This window comes from Myxocyprinus asiaticus, chromosome 2, assembly GCF_019703515.2.
Source record: "Myxocyprinus asiaticus isolate MX2 ecotype Aquarium Trade chromosome 2, UBuf_Myxa_2, whole genome shotgun sequence".
Taxonomy (NCBI): Eukaryota; Metazoa; Chordata; class Actinopteri; order Cypriniformes; family Catostomidae; genus Myxocyprinus; species Myxocyprinus asiaticus.
In genome coordinates this window covers 56,392,398-56,417,378 of record NC_059345.1, presented here as the reverse complement: position 1 = coordinate 56,417,378, position 24,981 = coordinate 56,392,398, and the positions used below count along the sequence as shown (strand labels likewise).

The 24,981-nt window shown below is 41.8% G+C and overlaps 2 protein-coding genes across 8 annotated transcripts in view; one reads left to right on the top strand and one right to left on the bottom strand.

Moving 5' to 3' along the window:
* Positions 1-24,981, bottom strand: part of LOC127416517 (pyruvate carboxylase, mitochondrial-like) — a 321,324-nt gene that overhangs the window by 69,095 nt on the left and 227,248 nt on the right. The gene's annotated exons all lie outside the window — the stretch shown is intronic.
* Positions 12,909-24,981, top strand: part of LOC127416526 (leucine-rich repeat and fibronectin type-III domain-containing protein 4-like) — a 73,589-nt gene continuing 61,516 nt past the window's right edge. For 4 of the 6 annotated variants that reach the window (XR_007893146.1, XM_051655989.1, XM_051655981.1 and 1 more), the window contains exons 1-2: positions 12,909-13,411; positions 22,952-23,741. The gene's annotated coding sequence lies outside the window, so the exon portion shown is untranslated. The remainder of the gene's footprint in view (positions 13,412-22,951; positions 23,742-24,981) is intronic. The other 2 variants (XM_051655963.1, XM_051655971.1) reach the window with 2 other exon arrangements.

Below are 24,981 nucleotides of genomic sequence, written 5' to 3'. Positions count from 1 at the left end.
TGACCTCTGTGGTCGTAAACACTGACTGAGACTCAGAGACGACCTCTGTGGTCTTGTACATGGGAAGAGACTTGGGAACGACCTCTGTGGTCGTGGGCACAGGCAGAGACTCGGGAACGACTTCTGTGGTCGTGGGCACGGGCAGAGACTCGGGAATGACCTCTATGGTTGTGAACACTGGCAGAGACTTGGGAACGACCTCTGTGGTCGTGGGCATGGGCAGAGACTCAGGAATGACTTCTGTGGTCATGGGTATGGGCAGAGACTTGGGAACAACCTCCATGGTTGTGGGCATGGACAGAGACTCGGGAACGACCTCTGTGGGCATGGGCAGAGACTTGGGAATGACCTCTGTTGTCGTGGGCATGGGCGGAGACTCTGGAATGACCTCTGTGGTCATGGGCATGGGCAGAGACTCGGGAACGACCTCCGTGGTCGTGAACATGGGTAGAGACTGGGAAACGACCTCCGTGGTCGTGTACACGGGAAGAGACTTGAGAACAACCTCCGTGGTCGTGCGCATGGGCAGAGACTCAGGAGTGACCTCCGTGGTCTTGGACATGGGAAGAGACTTGGGAACAGAAGCCATTCTTCTCCTCCTCCAGATGGCCGAAGTTGACAGGGGCTCTCACGTAGCCTAAAGATTTTTGGCTGGAAACAATAAATGCACACAGAACAGGACTAAAATGGCGGGCATCAGTACTGAACTACTCATAGACCTATCTTAATATTAATAGATCATCTGGTTAGCGTTCAAGGTACTGTGTACTTGTAGCCTTACTGCCAGTATGCGTCATGCAATTTGTCACTGCCTTATAAAAAGACTATAGGCGAGCCGATTTGAACCAGCTGTTGGAGGAAGAAAGAAGAGGAGGAGGATGAAGAGAGAGAGAGAGAGAGAGAGTGAGTGAGGGAATCTCTCATTGCACACTCTTGCTCTAATCTCCTCTGTTAACCATGTTTTAATTATTTATTAAGGCATATTTATTTAAGTTTTAAACTGTGTGGTCACATTAATCGCATATGTCTTCTTAAATAATCTGTTTAATAAGAACATGTCGTCTTTCTATTGCCATTACAATTATGCTTATCAAAGAAGGCTAATAACGTTTGTAAATTTAGACCTATTACACCATGCGCAGACAGCGGAGACTGCCTATATTGATTTCATAGTGATTTTTTCAACACTTTGTTATCCTCTGAAATAGTTTACAATGGCTTTCCAAAGATCAAAATATATTAATACAATTTATTAAAGGTCACATTGTCTTTGATAAACTGTGAAAGATGCCAGAAATATGTTTAAGTTGTACTTAATGGACTTAAGAGCAGTTTAAAGCTCCTGTTTATTTACAAATATTTTTACTAACTACTTAGATAACAATGCTTTTGGGAAATGTGCCATCGAGATTAAATACTTCTTAAGTGCTGCTAATGTTTACTTAGTGCTTCGGGAAACCTGGCCAGTTCAGAAAAAGCTAATTTTTGAAGCAACCACATAATCTTGTGGTGCTTCTATGACACTTTTGGCTCATGTGTCAACTCGTGTGCTCTTCAATACTAGTACCCCAGTCCTTTGTTTTGCATATGCAACACTCTATCAGTTGAAATACCATGCAATTTGCTTAAAAATGTAGTTAGTTATGTAATGCAAACATTAAAATTATTCATGCACTATAGTAAATGTGTTTATATGTCATATGATAGCATTGTGTGAGGAACAGGGTGAAAAGTAAGTCTTTATGAACTGATAATCTGATGTTTTACTTGTGATTTGAGTGAAATGGATAAAAGTCATTGTTGTTTTAGTGCCTCTAGTGTTCATTCCACCTGAAAATTGCAGTGTTACATACAACAGGCCACATAAAAATCATTTAGCAAAAAATTTAGTTATTGTAACATGATTCTATTGTGCCCTTCAAGTGGAGTTGAAAATATCGTACTTACGAGTTCCTAGCACATGAACGATCAAGCAAAGTCATACTTACGAGTTGGAAACTCTGAATTTTAGATGATACATGAGTTGCCGAGATGGGATGTTGGAAGGGGTGTGTCAACAGGAAAGATGATGAAAACTAATGATTTTGCAAAAATATTTCAACTTCTGTAGACTACTTTATTTTAATAATATTTATTTTTTATATATGACAGTCAACTACTGACTCACCTTTCGTGACTTGTTTTAAGCAAATTAATTAATAATTTGTTAGATACCATGCATTTTTAAAACATACTTTATATGTGGTGAATGACTGATGCAAGTGTATATATTTATTTTTAATCACTGGTACAACAGAAAATGAGCTTTTGCCATCATTCATTGTGTATTTGTTTGACTTTGGCTTCTTCTGTATTTAGTTTCCCACTTGAATGCATGATATGTCATTGTAACAAATGCCGGAGGTGCGAGCTTCCTATGTTCACTTGAAGGCAGCATAAGACCAAGTTGCGAATGCCACTGAGGGAGAAATATAACAGTCGTCAGACACAGTAAAAAGGCGACTTAACAAACAAATCGAATTTAACAACATCCTCTCACACACATTCTCCTCTCTTGATTTCATTCTAGCTAGGAAAAAGTTAATTTGAATACTTTCACTGAAGTATGTTTTTGGCTAGATACTTGGACTTAATTGAGTAAAGTTTTCTCTCAGTATCCATACTTAAGTATAATTTCTGAGTACTTTTTACATCCCTGAAATTTACCAGGAATGCAAAAGATGTAACAATTTTATAAAAATGGTTATATCTCTTAAATAATTTATTCTAAAAATTAGAAAATAATTATGTTCATTTTGGTAGTCTTGACAGTTACAAAGTTTGGTTCCCGTACGAAAAACTATGTAGTATTTAAAAATTATGATTGACCTCTACTGGGTCAAAAATGACCCGAACGCAATAGGAGGATTAATCATTTCATTTTAACTTTTGACCACAAAGTGACACTGGCCCAAAACTTTATAGGTACCCTCAGGGCATAATGCATACCAAGTTTCGTAACAATACGGAAATTAGAGGTCTGCATGGGCCTTAAAATGAAACCCGAATCCATCCTGTACCTGAGACCATGTGGCCCGACCCTACCCGGCCCGAACGATACCATCAGATTATAAACCCAAACCTGACCCGAACCTGACATCGCTCACTATCTTTATAATTTCTTCTCCTAACAAGTACTGTTGCAGTAGGTTAAATTTTATGTAAGCATATATGCAACATTTGTAACAGTATTGAAACAGTAAACATATAGTTTTAAAAAGGCACGACAGCCCCTCAGTACACTAGAGCAGAAGGGAAAAAAAGCATTGACTTAACGTTTATGTGCTGAAACTGTGCTTGGTGCAGAACAATCTGGAATAATATGAAACAATGCAACAGTCCCCTCTTTATAGCCTGAACTTGTTCAGAACATTGAATCTTTGTGACAGCTGCACTAAAGACAACAATATGCAACGCAATGAATAAAACAGAGCGCAGGTGTCTCGACATGAATTTTTGAAAATGTTAAGTTCTTTTTAACTTGACATGGTGTTTAACCAGCGCCGGTCATGCGCAAGATGCTGAAGAAACAGTGAGACATGGCGCAACAGGTCTACAGGTACCCTCAAGTCATGATGGCTATGACATATACCAAGTTTCGTGTGAATACACCAAAGCGTTGCAAAGATACAGCCTCAAGTCCATTTTGCCATGCTCGCCATCTAATTCATTGAAGCGTTATTTGAAAATAGTTTAATCTATCAAAAAGCTTTTGATATCTTTTTGTTCCCAGTGTCTCTACATGATACACAAGAAATTCTGTGCAATTCGAACATATGGTCTAGGAAGAGTTCTAAAAAGTTGTTTTTTTTCAAATGGTGGAAAATCTAGTCTGGCGGAAAATTGAAACCGTAGTATGCATTCGACTCGGCATGAGCCAAGGAATCAGAGGAAAAAAATAATTTTAACTCCTTTTGAGGCCTTTTTGTTCAAAAGTTATAAAAGTTAGAATCATAAACATAAGTGAAACTTTGAACAGTTGGTGGCACTTGTACGTTTGAGTTAGAAACCCCAAATTATAGTTGAGAGTGTCCTCTATCAGTGTGCCAAATTTCATAACTTTCCTATGTAAAGTTCTATGGGCTGCTATAGACTTCAATTGCGGAAGAAGAAGAAGCATAAAAAAAATAATAAGAAGAACACTAATGAATACAATGGCTGCCTACACACTTTCAGTGCTTGGCCCCTAAAAAGACAGAAATAATTACAACAAAACTTGAACATGTTGTAATCTCCTGAAAATTAAGGAATACTAGTGATATGGCTCTAGATATTAGATATTAACTTGCGACGTCCAGCTGTGCATGCATCTGTTCTGTGATCAGAAAGCAAAACTGGCAGATGCTAGAGAGAAAAATAACAAACTAAGCAGCATCAGACAGAGATCTGACCCATCTGACACAGAAACAATTTACACATACTCCATTACTCTCCCTCTCTCTAATGTTATATAAACAGAATTTTTGTTAAACACTTCAATCTTCCAAACAGCCCTGTAGCAAAAATTTGCTTTTTGCAAATAGGAAGTCTGTGAATTTCTGCAATATCTTTATTTGAGAAAAGAGTCACACACAAATAAACAAAATACCACAAATGCATAGAAATCCATGCGAAATAAAGGTCTGAGACAGTTTATTGAAAGGCCTTTATCTGTTTTTTTCTTCTAGCAGGATGTGACAAAGTAAAGTGTAGTCGTGTCAGAGTAATTAACATCTGTTCAAAAAACAAACGGTCATAATAAATATATAAATAAAGAAATAAAAATACCCAATTAAAAGCACACATACACACAGAATCTTCCTAAATGTGTGAAGCCATTAGTGCTTGAATGAAGGCCTGTCAAGTAATCTGTCTTTCCATCTATTCATCTGTCACACTCTCTCCCTCTTGTTCTACTAAACTGCTAAAGCGTGTTAGCAGAGATAGTAAACAGTGATCAACATTTCTGTCAAGACGTATGGCACAGACTTTCACTGCAAAGAAAACGCTGCATTAATACCAGGGACTGACTGCCTACTTTCATTCGCTGTCCATGGTGCTGAACATGACAGCTATATGCCTTTTTGAGTTTGTGTGCATGAGGCAAAACAAGGAAGAGTTTGATGGTGAGCATGACACTATCTCTGTGATTAACTTCATTGTTTTTTATTTTTATGTGTTAAGGCAATGGTGTGAATGCATTATGACTAAATGTGTGCGAGGATGGGGGAGGAACTAAATACACTGGAACACAAAATGCTTTGCATTCTCACACAAACCCACATGACTAAAGTAAGGTGGGGATGTGGGGCCCTTCTGCATAGTGTGAAATAGGGGTGGGTGATATTACCAAAATTCTATATCATGGTTTGAGTAATTTTATATCATGCTATCGGTATGTATCACAATATGCTTTCAGTGTTGAACTAGGCACAGCTAGACTGATTTTCTTCTAGAACATTATAAACAGCAACATAAACAACACCCGCATTCTTTGTGCTACTGTAGAGATACTTACTGACCCCCAACACAGGCTCCCTGTGAAATGCGCTCTGACAGAAAATGCAACAAGTTGAGGCCATAATAAATGTGTCACTATGTCTGAATTTAAAGCAATGGACAAGCAAAACCCTAGAATAAACAGTACAGCATCTTAAAACGTCGACCTGCTGTCTTGACACACTCCCCACATCATTTATCAAAAATATGTTTAACTGTCTCGACAGTTTTCAGTCCCTGAAAACTGCAGTTGTTAATCCCCTACTAAAAAAAAAAAAAAGAGTAATCCAGATGACACCATATTAAACAACTACAGACCAATTTCAAATCTTCCTTTCAGAGGCAAGATCATTGAAAAGGTGATTTCAATGATCATAACAAATTCTTAAACTCAAACAGCTACTTGGACAATTTCCTGTCTGGTTTTCGACCACATCAAAGCACAGAGACGTTCATCATAAAGATACTCGATATATTTAACTAAATACAACTGATTCAGGCAAAACAAATATAAAAAAATAAAAAATAAAAAATAAAAACGGTGCTGGTATTACTGTTGACTACAATATACTTCTAGACAGACTGGAAAACTGGGTAAGGCTCTCTGGAATGGTTCAAGTCATATCTAAAAGGGAGGGGTTACTATGTAAACATAGGCAACTATTAATCTGAGTGGAAATCTATAATGTGTTGAGGTTCAATTCTTGCACCACTCCTGTTAATGCTCCAACTAAGCCAAATTATGAAAAAGAACCAAATTGCTTACCAACTATGCAGAGACTCCCAGAGACTACAACAACATAGACTTTCTGTGCATGTGCATTGATGAAATTAACAGTTGGATGTGTCAAAACCTCCTTCAGTTAAACAAAGACAAAACAGAAGTCATTGTATATGGCAACAAGATGAAATTCTCAAGGTGAACACATACTTTGACTCCAGGGTTCTAAAGACAAAAATTCAAGTAAGGAATCTTGGTGTCATTTTAGAGACAAAACTTATGTCAAATCAATAAACTAAATCAGGGCACTACTGAGTTACCATCTCAAAAATATAGCAAGAAATAGATGTTTCATATCCAGCCAAGACTTAGAGACACTTGTTCATGCATTCATCACCAGCAGTGTGGACTACTGCAATAGACTCCTCACTGGCCTTCCCCAAAAGACCATTAGATATCTTCAGCTCATTCAGAATGCCGCTGCCAGGATTCTCACCATAACTAAAAAAACTGAGCATATCACCCAGTCCTCAGGTCTTCACACTGTGTTTGCAGAGGAACAGATGTTGGTAGGAAAGCTTGATGGCGTCAGCAACATTAGCTAACGGCAGTGGGACTTATGGCGGAGGGTCAGTTCACACCACGGAGAATGCAGCGTTTTATTAACAAGCTCTTCCTCATTTTCTCTCTGAACATAAAGTGATTACAACTTGAGCTTCTCTCTCTCTCTCTCTCTCTCTCTCTCCCCCGCACGTGTCAGAAAGAGCACTATCATCCAAGAAAGTGAGAAAATGGCACCTTTTAATGCAACAATATATTCCTCCTGCATTTGACTGGTTTCAGAGTGGTCCTACGTTCTCTGTGAACATCTTTCTCCATGTTTGTTCATCTCACTTACTATCAGTCTCGTGTGCAGCCTGGTGGAAAGTCATGCACACATATATTTACATACTGCGATGTAGACGGTATAGAAAAATCTCTACTGACTTACACTTTATACTGTCACCATGATATATATTGCTATACCGCCCAGCCCAAGAAATAAACAGTCGGCTAATATGTTCTTTTCAATGGTCTAATATGATACTGACACAGTGGCTCCTAAAAGTGTTTGGACAATTAAAGCCACATTTTAAACCGTATGAATGTTATTCCAAAATAACAAACAAAGAGTCATTTATTTTAAAGAAAGATACCAAAAGCACAATTTTAAAGCAACTATTACAAATTCTTACATTCTGTTAGAAATTAAGACAATGTATTTGGACACCTGGTTGTCAAACTTGGGAGAAACATTCATAGTTAAAGTGATGATCTACACCTGAAGGACACATGTATTTTGAGGGGAACTGACTTACATCCAACTAAAACTGACCTTGGGACCAGTTGATTAAAAGTATATGCAAATTAACTCCAAAATACTGAAAAACAGTCATGAACAAGGGGTAGCTAACCCTTCTGTTAACCAGCCAAGTGTGCATGATTATCGGCCAATGCAGACTATCTCAAAATGGCTAAATATCAGCCAACTAATCCATCTAGCTAATATAAAGGAGAAGATCAGATCTAGTTGTCATACTTTTTACTTCAATGCATATTTCTCAGGGCAGGTTTATTTTTGAAAGTCAGTTTCTTGAAAAGTCACATACCTTAAAGTCTTAGATACAAAGAAAGCTATGGAACATTTTTCCTGCTTTGCCCAGGAAAAAAATATACTGTTAACTGAACACATGTTGACCGGCTTCATAATATAGATCGCAGTCTACTTCATAATATAGTTTGCCTGAATGTATGCCAGTGTGGTTTTATATGTTTGCTTGTTTACCCAAAATCTATAACAAAAATATGATGATAGTAAAAGTTTGCTTTGAAGGTTGCAATTCACAAAAAATATTCAAATTTTAAGGAATATTCCAGGTTCAATAAAACTTAAGACCAGTCGACTGCATTTGTGGCATTTTACCATTTATGGTTATGTGGCCCCTCCTTTTCTTTAAAAAAGAAAAAATCTTGGTTACAGTGAGGCACTTACAATGGATGTGAATGGGGCCAACCAGTAAATGTTAAAATACTCACAATTTTAAAGGTATAGTCACAAGACATAAACAATATGCATGTTAACATGACTTTATATATATAATCACTAACCTTTTCTTTGTAAAGTTATAGTATATTTTACAACTTTGTTGCCATGACGATAAGATGAGGGACAAGTCGAAATTATTATCTGTGGTAATCAACATTATGCCACAAATGCTGTAGATTGAGCTTAAAGGATTAGTTCACCCAAAAAATGTAAATTCAGTCATTGTTTTCTCACCCCTGTGTTGTTATAACCCTATATGACTACCTTTCTTTTTCTTAACACAAAGGGAGAAACTGTGAAAAAATTTGTTCTCAGTGATGTCATTCAGTGGTAGTTTATGGTGACCACCTCTTCAAGCTTCAAAAGGACACAAAAGTATAATTCATAAGTCTAATCAATTATTCCACGAGGCTCATGATTGTTATAAATGCATACGATAAGGTTTGGTGTGAAACAAACCAAAATCTAATGTATTATTTAGTGAAAATGTTCACTGACCATTATTCTCTTGTGCGTGTTCATGAGTCTGCATGTGAGCTTTAGAGCTCTTTGCATGACAACAACAGTAGTTATGCAGCACGCGCAAGAAGGTGTGTTTAAGTGAAAACTTGTTTTGTTTCGCTTCAACAGGACTACCAGCAATATTAACAACAGGAAACACAACATAGCTGCACACAAACGAGGGAACAGATTTTACAAACATGTCTGAAAAGTTTGTGGAAGAATAGATGCATTTTAATGCCCAGTCACCCTAAAGGATTAGGGTGAACTAATCCTTTAACTTGTTTTGAATCTGGAATATAAGAGATTTTTGAACTAGGTGTTTAAAACCAACAAGCAAAGTCTCGACTAGAGAAAACACCCATTTGCTCAATTGGACTTATAACTCCAAATCCACTGGCATACAATTAGGTGAGACTGGGGGTACACGTCCCTCTCAATGCTGAGAAGGGGGTGAATTGTCCCCCCCCAATCATGTATTTGTCCCTGTTGTGCATCTCTTTTCTCTAGTGTTACACGTAGGCTACTCAGAGCATGCATTAGGCATATGAAAATGTTTTTAGATCATTTCTTAAAAGTGTTAAGACCAGGGTCGGAAATTAATGGGGGCTCGAATCAAAAGTGCAACCGAAATTGCAGAGGCGGATCCTCGCACCATTGACCTGCACAGACAGGCATTTATCTCGCTTCAGTCCGCATCAGTTCGGTCTGGCGCTAAATTCCGTGACTGTTTGCTTCTCTCATTTAAAACAAAATGTCCTAGTAAGTAAGCAAACACTATCGCTCCCTACACTAAGTATCCTTGCCCATCACTTATTCTGTTATTCTATCTGTTTGAAAAGCCTCCTCACCCACTAGAGGCCCGAAGTGCAAGTGGGATGGATGTAGTGGTTATAGTAAATTAATCAGGTATGATAAATCACAAAATATAATGTCACCAAATGCTACAATTTACTTATTAATATTATCATGACAAATACCAGGATAGGTTAAATAACCCTAATGTAAAAAAACTAAAACAGCTTTATGAATAATTTTACCACTTTTGCCATGGGTGATGCATTATATGTTTGTTTAAAAGATTGATAGAATTAAAAAGCCTTGTTAATAAGGTAATACAGTCAGTGATACATATTAGAACACCACTGTAATAACACTATAATTATGGACAGTTCTATGAAAATATTTTTATAGTGTTATGACACTATACAGTACAGTAATTTTAAGTGTTCACTTTATTTAAAAAAATAACCATTAAATAACAAAGTCCTAATGCAGCATTTATATGCAATATTTAAGAAAACAGCCCATGTTAATATGCTATGTCCCATCAGTGTCCCCTCCCAAAGTTCAAATGAAACCTATGCCACTGTCCAAATCATTTCGTTATTGAGATTTAGCCCTTCCCTGTGTGACAACTAGACCCAGTTTCCCCTATATATCGGTTTATAAGAAAAATAAATTTATAGTCCAGAGATGAGGAAGGTATGCTGTGTGTAATCAACTGAACAAATGAGTTCTGTCACATCTGAACAGTCCTCTGCGACACTAACAAATGTACACACACACACACACACACACACACACACACACACACACGTTGGCGCGCCTTTCCTTATGAAGACTCTCCATAGACATAATGATTTTTATACTGTACGAATATTGATTCTATCCTCTAAACCTAACCCTCACAAAAACAGTTTCTGCATTTTTACATTTTCAAAAAAACATCATTTAGTATGTTTTTTAAGAAATCTGAATTATGTCATCACATTTATATCATAATACCCTTGTAATTATCAGTTAAAAATGTCCTCGTAAACCACCTAACCCCGCCCCCCCCACACACACACATGTTGGTGCAGCTATCATTATGAGGACTCTCCATAGACATAATGATTTTTATACTGTACAAACTATAGATTCTATCCCCTAACCTAACCCTACCCCTAAACCTAACCCACACAAAAAACTTTCTGCATTTTTACATTTTCAATAAAACATCGTTTAGTATGTTTTTTAAGCAATTTGAATTATGAGGACACTAGACATGTCCTCATAAACCACATTTATAGCATAATACCCTTGTAATTACCAGTTTGTAACCTAAAAAAGTCCTTGTAAATCACTTAAACCTGCCCCCCCCAACACACACACACAGAACTGCCGCTCACTGGATGTTTTTTTGCTTTTGGCATCATTCTGAGTAAATTCTAGAGACTGTTGTGCATGAAAATCCCAGGAGATCTGCAGTTACAGAAATACTCAAACCAGCCCATCTGGCACCAACAATCATGCCAAGGCCAAAATCACTGAGATCACATTTTTCCCCATTCTGATGGTTGATGTGAACATTAACTGAAGCTCCTGACCTGTATCTGCATGATTTTATGCACTGCACTGCTGCCACATGATTGGCTGATTAGATAATCGCATGGATGATTGTTGGTGCCAGACAGGCTGGTTTGAGTATTTCTGTAACTGCTGATCTCCTGGGATTTTCACACACAACAGTCTCTAGAATTTACTCTGAATGGTGCCAACAACAAAAAAAATCCAGTGAGCGGCAGTTCAGCGGATGGATATGCCTTGTTAATGAGAGAGGTCAACAGAGAATGGCCAGATTGGTTTGAACAAAGTCTACAGTAACTCAGATAACCACTCTGTACAATTGTGGTGAGAAGAATATCATCTCAGAATGCTATTCCAAGATACGGGTTGGCGCTGTTTTGGCGGCACGAGAGGGGACCTACACACTATTAGGCAGGTGGTTTTAATGTTGTTGCTGATCGGTGTATATAAATTAGTAGTCTGGACTCAGTTTAATATGTGAATGTGTCTGTTGTTTGGTGAGGTGTGTTTGTGAAAATGTGAATGTGTTTGAGTGTGGTGATTGGTTTGTGTTTTTTGGAATGTGGCCACCATTCTAGATATCATTCTGGAAATAAACAAGCCAAAACACTCTCCCTTAAGATAATACCATTACATATTCTCACCATCTCTCTCTTGCTCTCTGTGTGTTTGCCTTACTGGGTAAATTTGAAAGCTGTTCATAACTCATCTATTCCAATAATAACTAATAAGACAAGACAAATATAGCAGCCAGAGATGGAGAGAGGTGCCCAATGATGGTACAGCTAGATAAATTACACACAGACACACACCTGTTCGCACACATACACTGTCCGTCTCACTCTCTCGTTTCCTTTCTTTCGTGGATGCACACAAATATCACACACACACACACACACACACACACACACGCACACACACACACACACACACACACATGTTGGTGCAGCTATCCTTATGAGGACTCTCCATAGACATAATGATTTTTATACTGTACGAACTATAGATTCTATCCCCTAACCCTACCCCTAAACCTAACCCTCACAAAAAACGTTCTGCATTTTTACATTTTCAAATAAACATTGTTTAGTATGTTTAAGCAACTTGAATTATGGGGGCACTAGAAATGTCCTCATAAACCACATTTATAGCATAACACCCTTGTAATGACCAGTTTGTAACCTAAAAAAATTTCCTCATAAACCACCCAAACCCACCCACACACACACATACACACACACACACACGCACACACACACAGAGAAAAGAATGTACACAATCATTCAAATAAAAAATGCGCTGAAATATTACTAGGTCAACATACTGTAAAATGCTTTAGTGCATGTCATATATGAATTTTATAAAGCCATATGATAGAATAGTGTTTAAGACTAAAGATCTTATTTGTGCTGTCTTATTAACAGCAGGCAGCAATACAAGCGGCTCAGAGTGGGCAGTATCAACCCTCTCCTCTGTGTTTGAAGCACATCTTTATCTCTTCCCTCTCCTATCTCTCTCTTCCAACCATATCTTCTAACTTAGTTCTTCCTTTTGCTGCTCTATCATCTCTTCCTCTATCGTTTCCCTCACTACCCCAACCATCACACTCAGCCAATATTGCTGGAGGCTGTCCATCTCTCTATTTCTGTCTCTTTTAGCACCCTCCCTCCCTCTCTCTCTCTTTCTGTGTATCAGTGCATGTAGCCGACACTCGTTCCTCAGTTGGTCGGTGGCTCGCACACACAGACATCTCACCTGCTTGCGAGAGAAGAAAAGAAAAACAAAACAAAAAGAAGAAAGCAATGAATGCGAAAAGGAGAAAAGCAGAGCCAGTCCAACTAGAAGCAAATGAGAGAAGTACAAAAGGGTACTGCTAAAAATATCCACCACTACAAAGATTTTTCTCTCTTGTTTTCTGTCATTTCTCTTTTTCTTTCTGTCGTGCTCTGGATACCTGGATGGTGGGATTAAATATGACTTAAATTTCAATCAACTGTGGCAGGGAGAAAGAAAGAGGGATGAAAAAGAGGGGTTTGTCCTCTGAAGAGATTCAGTGGTGCACAGCTGGTAAGAGTGACAGTGTTGAACGAAGTGAGAGAGAAATACAGAGAGGGAGGGAAGAGGACCGGAGTCCGAAAGAGAGAGAAAGAGGGTCTTGTTTCTCTTTTGAGAAAACGAGGAGCCGGATCACTGTTTCTTGCAGGACTACCTGACTGAAAACGCTGGAAAAGCAGGTTTGTGTGTGTGCATGTTTCTGTGTGTGTATAATTTGAAGGATAAGTGTAAAAAATGGTGAGAAATGGATATAGAAATGAATAGAATTCTGATACGCAGACAGAAATGATAGAGAGAAATAAAACTGAAAACAATCTGATGAGACAAAGAGATGCTAAGATGAAACCTCATCTACATGGTGGCATGCCTGACGCTACACAAGACAGCTGCTTAACTCTCTCTCTCTCTCTCTCTCTCTCTCTCTCTCTCTCTCTCTCTCTCTCTCACACACACACACACACACACACACACACACACACACACACTAACTAGTAGTCCCAGACTCATACACAAAGCAGCACACTCTGTCACCGCACCCACAGATAAAAAACACGTCTGCGTCTCTGATGCTCTTGACACACACACAGAGGAGGTGTTTAATTGGAATGCAGTCTCTGTGCTGTCTTAGAGCTGGTTGACATGCCCAAGATGAATGACAAACTGAAGAGTACACAAAAATAACTAGAGATAAGCATGTATGTATGTGTGATAGAAAGAGGGAGAAGGTGAGAGACAAAATGACAAGAAACCACTTTAGTGACATTTCCAAGAAGAAGGGGGGAGGACTAAACCCGTGGAGAGATGTAGTCTTAAAATATTTTTTAATATTTATTTAGAGGACCAATGTCACGGGGAAGACTGTTGTCGTGGGCCCTGTAATAAGGGGGTCTACTAAGGACCTCATAACCTAATCAATAAGCTTGGAAAGACAGGGCAAGGGGCACCCATTAAAATCCTATGCTGGGTTGGGTTGGGAACTGAGAACTCATTTAAAACTGGTTCTTATTTAAAACTGATTCCATTTAAAAAATATATTTTCTTGATTTGCAGTTCTGTTAACGTTTCTTCAACGGTTCTCCGCTGATGCAGACGTTCACCATACTAAAATATACGGTTTCCTGCGCTACCATTCAGCGGCAATACAACACCACTATTGAATCAGCAGCATGAAACTTAGAGCGCAACCAGTGTAGTCCGATTCCCGAATGAATGACTCATATGAGCCGGTTCTTTTGAATCTACACTTCAAAACATACAGTGCGACCAGTGTTGTCCAATTTCCAAACGAATTACTCTTATGAGCGGTTCTTTTGCATCTACAGTTTAAAACGTACAGCGTGACCAGCATAGTCCAATTCCCAAACGATTGACTCCGATGAGCCGATTCTTTTGAACCTACAGTTCGAAACATACAGCACGACCAGTTTAGTCCAATTCCCAAACGAATGACTCGTATGAGTTGGCTCTTTTGAATCTACAGTTCATAACATACAGCGTGAACAGTGTAGTCCAATTCCTGAACGAATGACTTTTTTGGGGTGGTGTTTTTGAATATACAGATCAAAACATACAGCGTGACCAGTGTAGTCCAATTCCCAAACGATTGACTCCTATGAGCCGATTCTTTTGAACCTACTGTTCGAAACATACAGCAAGACCAGTTTAGTCCAATTCCCAAACGAATGACTCGTATGAGTTGGCTCTTTTGAATCTACAGTTCATAACATACAGCGTGAACAGTGTAGTCCAGTTCCTGAACGAATGACTTTTTTGGGGTGGTTCTTTTGAATATACAGATCAAAACACTCAGCACAACCAATGTAGTCCAATTTCTGAACGAATTACTTTTATGATTCAGTTCTTTTGGATCTACAGAGCGAAACACACAGCCCGACCAGTATAGTCCGATTCAGAACAAATGACTTAAATGAGCCGGTTCTCGTATGTTGAGTGGGAAGCATACAGCGTGACCAGTGTAGTCCAATTCCTGAACAAATTACTGTTATGATCCGGTTCTTTTGAATATACAGAGCGGCACACACAGCACGACCAGTGTAGTGCAATTTCGAAAGAATGAGTCATATGAGCCGGTACTTTTGAACCAGTAACACTTCACAAAAAGGTTCCAACTGTTAACATTGGTTAACAGCATTAGTAACATGAACTAACATTTATTAATCTTGGTTAATGTTAATATCAACATATACTAACACATTTTCAAATCAAAAGTTGTATATGTCACATTAGTTAATGCACTATGAACTAACATGAACAAACAATGAACAATTGTATTTTATTAACTAGAGTTAGGGGATTAATCAATTCTGTAAAACACATATTGTTCATTGTTAGTTCATGATACCTAATGCATTAACTAATGTTCCCTGTCTGTCACTCACTTGACGTTGTGTTGATGTAGTAACACTAGGGGTTCGATCTTGAGAGCCCCAATCACCTTTGCTTAAAATAGAATAGGCCAATGAGAATTGGTGAGTGGAATTTGCATGACCCAGACATATGGGTATAAAAGGAGATGGCGTGCACCACTCATTCAGATTTTTTCTACGGAGCCGAATGCATGACTGTGTTCGTCCTCTCACCTTTCGCTTACGCTGCTGGATTTTACAGAGCATATCAGCGGTCACCCTTGCCTGGTCAAGTGTTGTGCTTCCCCTGGGCGCTTCGGCAGCTGAGTCCACGGGTGCTAAAAGAGTATATTCAAAAGAGTATATTTCCTTCTAAAAGAGCTCGCGCAAACGCTTGGCGTCTTTTTAAAGATGTCCTTCCGCGTTTGCGCTACTGGATGTGGCCGTTATCTCTCCACTCCGGACAGCCATGAAATCTGTCTCGAGTGCTTGGAGTGCCAGCACGTCGAGACAGCTTTCGTGGAAGGGTTATGTGCTCATTGCAAGAACATGCCCATCAGAACGTTGCGGTCACAGCTCACTTCCTTCTTCATGAAGCAAGGAGCCACTGCGCCTGCTCCGTCCTGGGCTGATGCTCAGCCGGCTGGGTTGGCAAGCACCGGGGGCGATCTGGATGTGGACATGGGAGCTTTTTCGCCAGCTCAACCCCCGCGGACCTCCCATCCCCAAGCATGCTCGTTCTATTCTGAAAAGCTGTCGAGCGATACAGGCGGTCCGCCTCAGGGCGGATTTTAATGTGTCGTTTGTGGCTCGCGACAAGGATGAGCTTTCGGTCACAGCATCGGAGGGTGGGCTTCTGCTGTCGGAAGCGGACAAATCTTCTGAGCTCCCGGCCACGGGCGGTAGAGCACAGGATGTGGCGGACGCTGAGATGGAAGCAGTGCTTGCCCGGGTGGCTGTAAACATCGGGCTGAAGTGTAACCCTCCACCCTGCCCTGAGCGTTCACAGCTGGATGATTGGTTTCTGGGCTCGGTACGCGACTCACGGCCGCGCCGTGCCCCGGTGCTTTCGGGCCGGAAGTGCACGAGGAGCTAACGAAGTCATGAAAGGCACCTTTTTCTGCCCGTACACGCTTCACGGGCTCAACTATCCTAACTACCCTTGACGGCAGAGCGGCTAAGGGATATGTCGAGCTCCCCCAGGTAGAGCACGCTGTAGCGGTGCATTTATGCCCACAGGGTGTAGCCACCTGGCACGACCGACCAAGGCTCCCTTCCAAGGCCTGTAAGTTCTCTTCATCATTAATGACGAAGGCTTACAAGGCCGCAGGTCAAGCCACTTCCACCCTGAATGCCATGGCCATCCTGCAGGTCCACCAGGCCAAGGCGCTGAAAGATCTGCACGAGGGTAGAACCGACCCAGGACTGATGCAGGAACTGCGTACTGTGACCGACCTCACCTTATGTGCGACGAAAGTCACGGCGTGCCCTGGGCCAGATGATGTCCACACTTGTGGTCCAAGAGCAGCACCTGTGGCTCTGACCTTGCGGAGATGCGTGATGCTGGGAAAGTCCACTTTCTCGATGCGCCCATCTCCCAAGGGGGGCTTTTTGGCGACACCGTCGAGGATTTCGCCCATCAGTTCTTGACAGTGAGGAAGCAGACTGAGGCAATTAAGCACATCTTGCCGCAGCATGACTTGGCCTCCGAAGACCTGCGCCCCATCTGCTTATCGCCAGAGCCGTTCCCCTGTGGTGCCGGCCCCCGGCTCCCGTACCACTCTCCAGCCCCACCATCGCCCCTGGGCCAGCGCATGGTAAGTATTATATCACCGGGTGCCCTCTGGGCCTCGGCGCCCACATGGTCGGTAAAAGAAGAAGCACGTCCCCCTGGGCTGTCTTCCAGGTGGGGCACCTGCTCTGCCTTGCCACAAACCACCCTGCCCGGGCATGGTAAGTCCAGTCGGACTCATCAGGACGATTCTCCTTGGCTATGCGATCTAGTTCGCCAGGTTCAGTGGCATCCTCTCCACTACGGTGCAGGGTGAGGGTGTCTCCGTCCTCCGGGCAAAGGTTGCCACCCTTCTGGCGAAGGGAGCAATAGAGCCCGTCCCCATAGCCAAGTTGCGCAAGGACTTTTACAGCCCTTATTTTATCGTGCCCAAGAGAGGGGGAGGGTCGCGGCCAATCTTGAATCTGTGTGCTTTGAACAAAGCCTTACACAGGCTTCCATTCAAGATGTTAACGCAGAAGTGCATCCTGGCATCAGTACAACATCAGGATTGGTTTGTGGCCATCGATCTGAAGGACGCGTACTTTCACGTATCGATCCTTCCTCGACACATACCCTTTCTTTGATTTGCCTTCAAGGGATGAGTATACCAATACAAGGTCCTCCCCTTCAGTCTGTCCCTGTCCCCTCACGTCTTTTCCAAGGTCGCAGAGGCTGCCCTGGTCCCACTGAGGGAGAAGGGCATTCGCATTCTCAATTATTTAGACGACTGGCTAATCCTAGCTCACTCGCGAGATCTATTGTGTGCGCACAGGGACCTTGTGCTTCAGCACCTCGACTGACTCGGGCTTCAGGTCAACTGGGAGAAAAGCAAGCTCTCCCCTGTGCAGAGCATCTCTTTTCTCGGTATGGAGTTGGACTCCGTCACACTCATGGCACATCTTAAGACCAAATGTGCTCAGTCAGTGCTGACCAAGGTAGCGGTGCCAGTGAGACAATTTCAGAGGCTCCTGTGACATATGCCATCCTCGGCAGCAGTTCTTCCCTGCGGGTTGATGTATATGAGGCCACTACAGCACTGGCTACAGACCCGGCGTGTGACCATCACGCCACAGTGCCGTCAGACTTTCAGCCCTTGGTCGGACCTGGTGTTTCTATGGGCAGGTGTTCCTCTAGAGCAGGTCTCAAGGTGCGTTGTGGTCATGACAGATGCCTCGAACTCGGGCTGGGGTGCCGTGTGCAACAGGCAGGCAGTCTCAGGCTCTGGACAGACTGACAACACAGCGACCGTAGCGTACATAACCGGCAAGGCGGCGTACGCTCGCGTCGCATGTCGCAACTCGCCCGCCGCCTCCTCCTCTGGAGTCAGCAGATGTTGAAGTCGCTGCGAGCCACTCACCTTCTGGGCATTCTCAAGTCTGCAGCGGACGTGCTCTCATGGCAGGTAACGCTCCGTGGGGAGAGGGGACTCCACCCCCACGTAGTCCAGATGATTTGGGAGAGATTCGGGGAGGCACAGGTAGACCTGTTTGCCTCCCAAAAGTTCTCTCACTGCCCTCTTTGGTACTCCCTGTCTGAGCCTCCCCTCGGCAAGGGTGCCTTGGCACACAGCTGGCCTTGGGGGCCGCGCAATTATACGTCTCCTCCAGTGAGACTCATTGCACAGACTCAAAGTCTGTGGAGGATGAGCAGCAAGTCCTGTTCATTGTGCCGTACTGGCCCAACCAGACTTGGTTCTCAATCTGATGCTCCTGGTAGTAGCACCTCCCTGGCGCATTCCCCTGAGGCAGGACCTTCTCACTCAGGGGCAGGGCATGTTCCAGCACCCGGGGCCGGACCTCTGGAATCTCCATGTCTGGCTCCTGGAAGGGACATGGAAGACCTAGCGGGTCTTCTGCCAGCATTGGTAAGCACGATCACTCAGGCCAGAGCCCCCTCTACGAGGCGGCTGTAAGCCTTTAAGTGGCATCTCTTCACGAACTGGTGTTCTTCCCGTGGGGAAGACCCACAGAGATGCACCATCGGGTCTTTCCTTCAGGAAGGGCTGGAGAGATGGCTGTCTCCCTCTACCCTGAAAGTGTACATAGCTGCCATAGCAGCTTACCACGACACACTGGACGGGAGGCCTTCACGACAGCATGACCTGATCAACAGATTCCTCAAGGGCGCAAGAAGGTTGAATCCTCCTAGACAGCACCTGATTCCCTCTTGGGATCTCGATGTGGTCCTACCTGCCCTACAGAGAGCCCCCTTTGAGCCCCTGGAGCAGGCCAAGCTCAGTACTTTGTCTCTGAGGATGGCCCTCCTGGTGGCGCTCACTTCCATCAAGAGGGTGGGGGAACTGCAGGCGCTCTCTGTTACCAGCGAATGCCTGGAGTTTGGGCCGGCACACTCGGTTACATGACCAAAGTTCCCACCACTCCTTTTCGGGACCAGGTGGTGAACCTGCAAGCGCTCCCTTCAGAGGAGGAAGACCTGGCCTTGTCGTTGTTGTGTCCAGTTCGCACCCTGCGAATCTATCTGGACCGCATGCAGAGCTTTAGACACTCGGAGCAGCTCTTTGTCTGTTTTGGAGGACAGCAGAAGGGGAAAACTGTCTCCAAGCAGAGGCTAGCCCATTGGATTGTGGATGCCATTTCTCTTGCATACCAATCTCAGGACTTGCTGTGCCCCTTGGGAGTCCGGGCGCACTCCACTAGAGGTGTTGCGTCCTCCTGGGCGCTGGCAAGGGGGACCTCTTTAGCAGACATATGCAGAGCTGTGGGTTGGGCTACACTCAATACCTTTGCGAGGTTTTATGACCTACGCATAGACCCAGTTTCGACCCGAGTGTTACGCGGTAACAGCAGGTAAACCGGGTGGCCGGTTGGGTGTACTGCTTGCATTGTGCCTTTCCCCTTTTTCAAAGGTGATAATGTGCGCCTTTTTGTCCACAATAGTTCCCCGTATCTGGTGAACCCCAGACACCTCTTTAATTCTTAAGCACTGTTCGTGACGAACTCAGCGGAGGAGTAACGACACCAGACCCAGTACTCGTGGTAAGACTCTTTTCAGGTGAGCCCATGTGCTCAGGCTCAGTGCTCCATGCATGGTGATTCCCCCTTGGTAATCCCGTATGATGAGTTTCCACTGTTCAGTTTCCCCTCGCCAGAGCTTTCTCTGCCTCGGCCACTGTGGCTGTGTACCCTCTCTGTAGATAGGGTCCTCTGGTGGTATCATTCCATATATGAACTTCCCTGTTGGTAAGTCCATGTGAGGTATGCTCCACATGTTAGCCTCCCTCTGGTAGGATGTGGTCACCATAGTGCTCTCCTTCCTGGAGAGGGAAGAGCACTTCCCAGCGCTATTCTAGAAAGTGCTCGGCGGGAAATTGCTTAACAGCAAATCAGGAAAGGCACCGCCGGTAGCTTACTTGAGTAAGTGCCTCCTCCCCTCTTAATGGGACTAGGGAGACACCTAACCTAGCTCGCTGGAAGGTCACGACGTGGTTGAGTGCTTGCATGCGAGGCACGCAGCAGCTTGCCCGTGTCCACTTTTCCATACCTTGTGACACATTTCATAAATCTGAATGAGTGGTGCACACCATCTCCTTTTATACCCGTATTTCCGGGGGCGGAGAGTGGCATGCAAATTCCACTCGCCAATTCTCATTGGCCTTTTCTATTTTAAGCAAAGGTGATTGGGGCTCTCAAGATTGAACCCCTAGTGTCATTACATCGACACAACGTCTCGTTCCCTCCATCAGGGAACAGAGGATACATCAGTAACCAAGACGTTAATGAATGGAACCTTATTGAATTACAGAGTAAAACTAACAGTGCAACCAGTGTAGTCATATTCTGAAAATTTGACTCATATGAGCTGGTTCTTTTGAATCTACATGAAACACACAGCATGGCCAGTGTAGTCCGATTCCAAATGAAACACGCATATGGGCCGGTTCTTGTGAATCTGCAGAGCGAAACATACAGCACAGCCAGGGAAGCCCAATTCCCAAACAAACAATTCTCATGCTGAGTCATTTTTAATCTACATTTTATCAGCCGGTTCTTTTAGCGAATGAAAAACTTTAAGTCTAGTCTGACTCAAAATGAACCAAGAACTGTTACTGTGTAACAACACGTTCTCATTCCCAAGGCGTCAAAGACTGAGCTTGTGCAATAGCCCAGCGCTTAAATCTACAGACGCCAAAAGCGCCCTCTGGCGTCAGTTTTACGACGCATCTGGCAAGTGTGTTCTTTTCAACAAGAAACCTTTGACGTAAACTGACTGACGCAATGGGCATTAGAAATTTTGCATCGTTTCATTATACGTTGGGGTATCATTTTTTCATCGTGACATATGTTGGGGTTATGATTTTCATTTCATGTGAAATTTTTTGAACGAGACATGCCTAAATGTGCGGTTGGGCTTTTAAAAATACCTATAAATAGTGTAATGTATATAAAAGTTTGTATATCAAAGTGTCTCTTTCATGTTTTATATTGTTGATTATCGGTTAGGTTTAGAAATGGGGTTGGGTTAGAGGATCTAAAATATTATATATGACTGTATAATGTAATATCACACTAATATATTTATAAGTATTATAAAACATTGAAATTAAACACACAAAATAATATTCAAAGATTGATAACTGATGACAAAGTTTTCTCGTTGAAAACAATAGGTTTCTCATCGCGTCAATGAGAGGATGCCAGGGGGCACCTGTGGCATCATCATGCAGACACGGACGGCTTCTGCACAATTGGACGCTTAGGGAATGAGAATGGGTGGTGTGTAATGTATACTTATGGGTTGTTAGACTTAAATCAGAGTAATTACTGGATGGTTGTTGAATATGCCAATATTTAGTTAAAGATACACATTATATGTTTTGTTGAAATTAGGGTTAGGAATTTTATAATAATAATAATAATAATAATAATAATAAAATGAATTAATAAAATATATTAATTGAGAAGTCTGTGTGAACACACCTTTTGCAAGAATCTGTTCTATTAAAAAAGGAAATGCTCTCAGTATTTGGTAACAGGCTGCTGAGGGCCATAAATCCAATAAGAATTGCATATATTATTTCAAAATATTTCTTCCTCAAAAGTACTAAAAAAACGTGGAATCAGAAATGTTAAATTCCGTATGATTCGCATCTCTAATCCAGGCCCCGACAAAATCCCGAAATCTCAACAAAGTCTCAATCAAAAGTCAGAGACTTCAATATGACCTCAAACATTTCTCATAAACTTTTACATTATCTAATCTATACTGTTCACATCAAATGTATAGCTCTGTATTCTTACTGTATGCCAAACAATTGCTTCATTTGTTTCTATTTGTACTTCTTTAAAGTAATTTCAGAAGAAACATCTGAGACAAAGTTGATACTTAAATGAAACATAACTCAGGAACTCCTTAAGACTCCAGAGCTCTGAAAGAGCAAACTCTGAGCATTTTCCTCTGGATATCGATCTATCTCTATCTTATTTATTATCACTCTTGCTATCCCTCTCTCTCCGTCTTCTAGGTATTTCTGTGTATATGAGCATTCAAAATGACAATTTGAAATTATTTTAATGTTTTTCTTCCCTCTTCATCTCTCTCATTCCTTCCTCATACTCTAGGAGCATCAACACATCTTTCAGCCCTCCCTCATTTCCTTCATCACTCTCTCTTTTTCTTCCTGAGCATGGAAAGATGTTCTGCTGTAAGGCATAAAGGCCTCAGAAGTATAGCAACTCACTGGAATTCTACATTGAAAGAAGAATGGAACAAACAACTGAAAAGATGAATACATGAAAACAACAAAGTCAATCGGAGGAGCACACAGATAAGACTCAGACCTGGAATAAAGGAATAAAAGGAAACAGAAAGAGAGAATGAGGAAGAGAGAGATGATGAGGTGTTGGAAGGCTAAAATGAGCACATGAACACTCATGGCCATTGGGTGAAAAAAGGGAAGAGGGTTGAGACTTGAAAATCCTGGAAAATCAAGAAAACAGTTGGTTAGAAAAAAAAAGTGGGAGAATATGCTTTGAGAATTTGAAAATGTGTTCAGTGGAAACATGAAACAACTGAAAGGCCCTAAGGCCAAAATGTTTTGCAGTAGGAGCGCTTTAAAAAAGGAAGACAATATATTGATATTTTCCACAAGCCAAACTGGAGGAGATACAAGTGGAACTGTGAGTCTGACTCAAGCTGAATCCTCATGTTTCAAGAGTGTGTGTGTGTGGAAACGGGATAGACACACAAACACACACACACCTGTGTCTGGATAAACACACATCCCTGGAACTAACACACACACACACACACACACACACACACACACACACACACACACACACACACACACAGACAAACACCTGGAAATGAGCAGCTAATCGTGACCTAGGATCAGCACAGACAAGAGAGGTAAATACTAAACACACATACAGTCCCACACAGACATACATAATGTAGTGGAATGGTTAAATGCTAATAGATATAGACATTGACTGAGCTGGGAAGAGATAAAAGATGCAAGAGAGAAAATCTTTACCAAGCTTTTGTAAACCAAGTCTTACTATAGATTTTTAAGCACACACAGTACTGCTGTTCCCCAGTGGAAATTGCTCAGAGGTTGCTCTTTCAAAGTTCAGGAGCTTTAATGGAGTACCTTAGTTATGTTTCATTTAGGTATCTCAGATGTTTCAGATATTATATGTAACAGATATTAAGTATTAATTACACAGTCTGTTAGCACCTAAAACAATAATAAAGCACATTAATTTATAGAAACATCAGGTTAGGAAGCACAAAGATATGGTATTTTTTTACATTCCTGACTGTTACAGCGCCACCAAGAGGAATGGGTGGGCTATTTTTTTCATGTGTGCTCAGACTGACCTCCTACATCAGTCTTTTAAATTTGGTGATGATGTCTCATTCCATTCAAGAGTTTTGACCTTTTAAGAAAAAGAGGCCACGCCAATTTGGCATATTTTTGCAACAGTGCATGGAAAGTTCTGACTGTTTTTATAAGTATTGATATTGGGACTCCAGAGAATCTTTCTGCATTGGTTTGGTTCCGATCGGGTGAACGGCCTAGGACTTTTTCAAAAAAGTAGTTTCTTAAAATAATAATAATAATAAAGTATTTAATGAATGTTTTGTTTCACACCAATGGTTCAGAATGAGGAGATCTACAATATGGTATGAATAACGTGTTTCTTCTTGAAACACAGCGGTATAGACAACGATTTACATGCATGTAAAATGCAATAGCGGTTCCCGGTGGCCAATTTTTTTCACATTTTGCACAGACCTCTTGGACCAAGACACAAATAGGCCTACCAGGTTTCATTCCGACCAGCCTTATTTAACCGTATATAAAAGCTGCTGAAAGCTGTTTGGTTAATGGCGGCCATGTATTTCAAGATATGCTGTCCTCACATTGATGGCACCTTGGACAAAGAAACTGCATGCAAAATTTCAAGTCGATCGGATCAACGGTTCCATAGTTAGAGCCATTTTTAGATTATTAATTATTATAGCGCAACCAAGAGGCAGAGGTGCGCATTTTTTATGCGACCTCAGAATAACCTCATACATAAGTGCACCAATTCTGGTGATAATATCTCATTCCATTCAAGAGTTATAACCATTTTAGTAA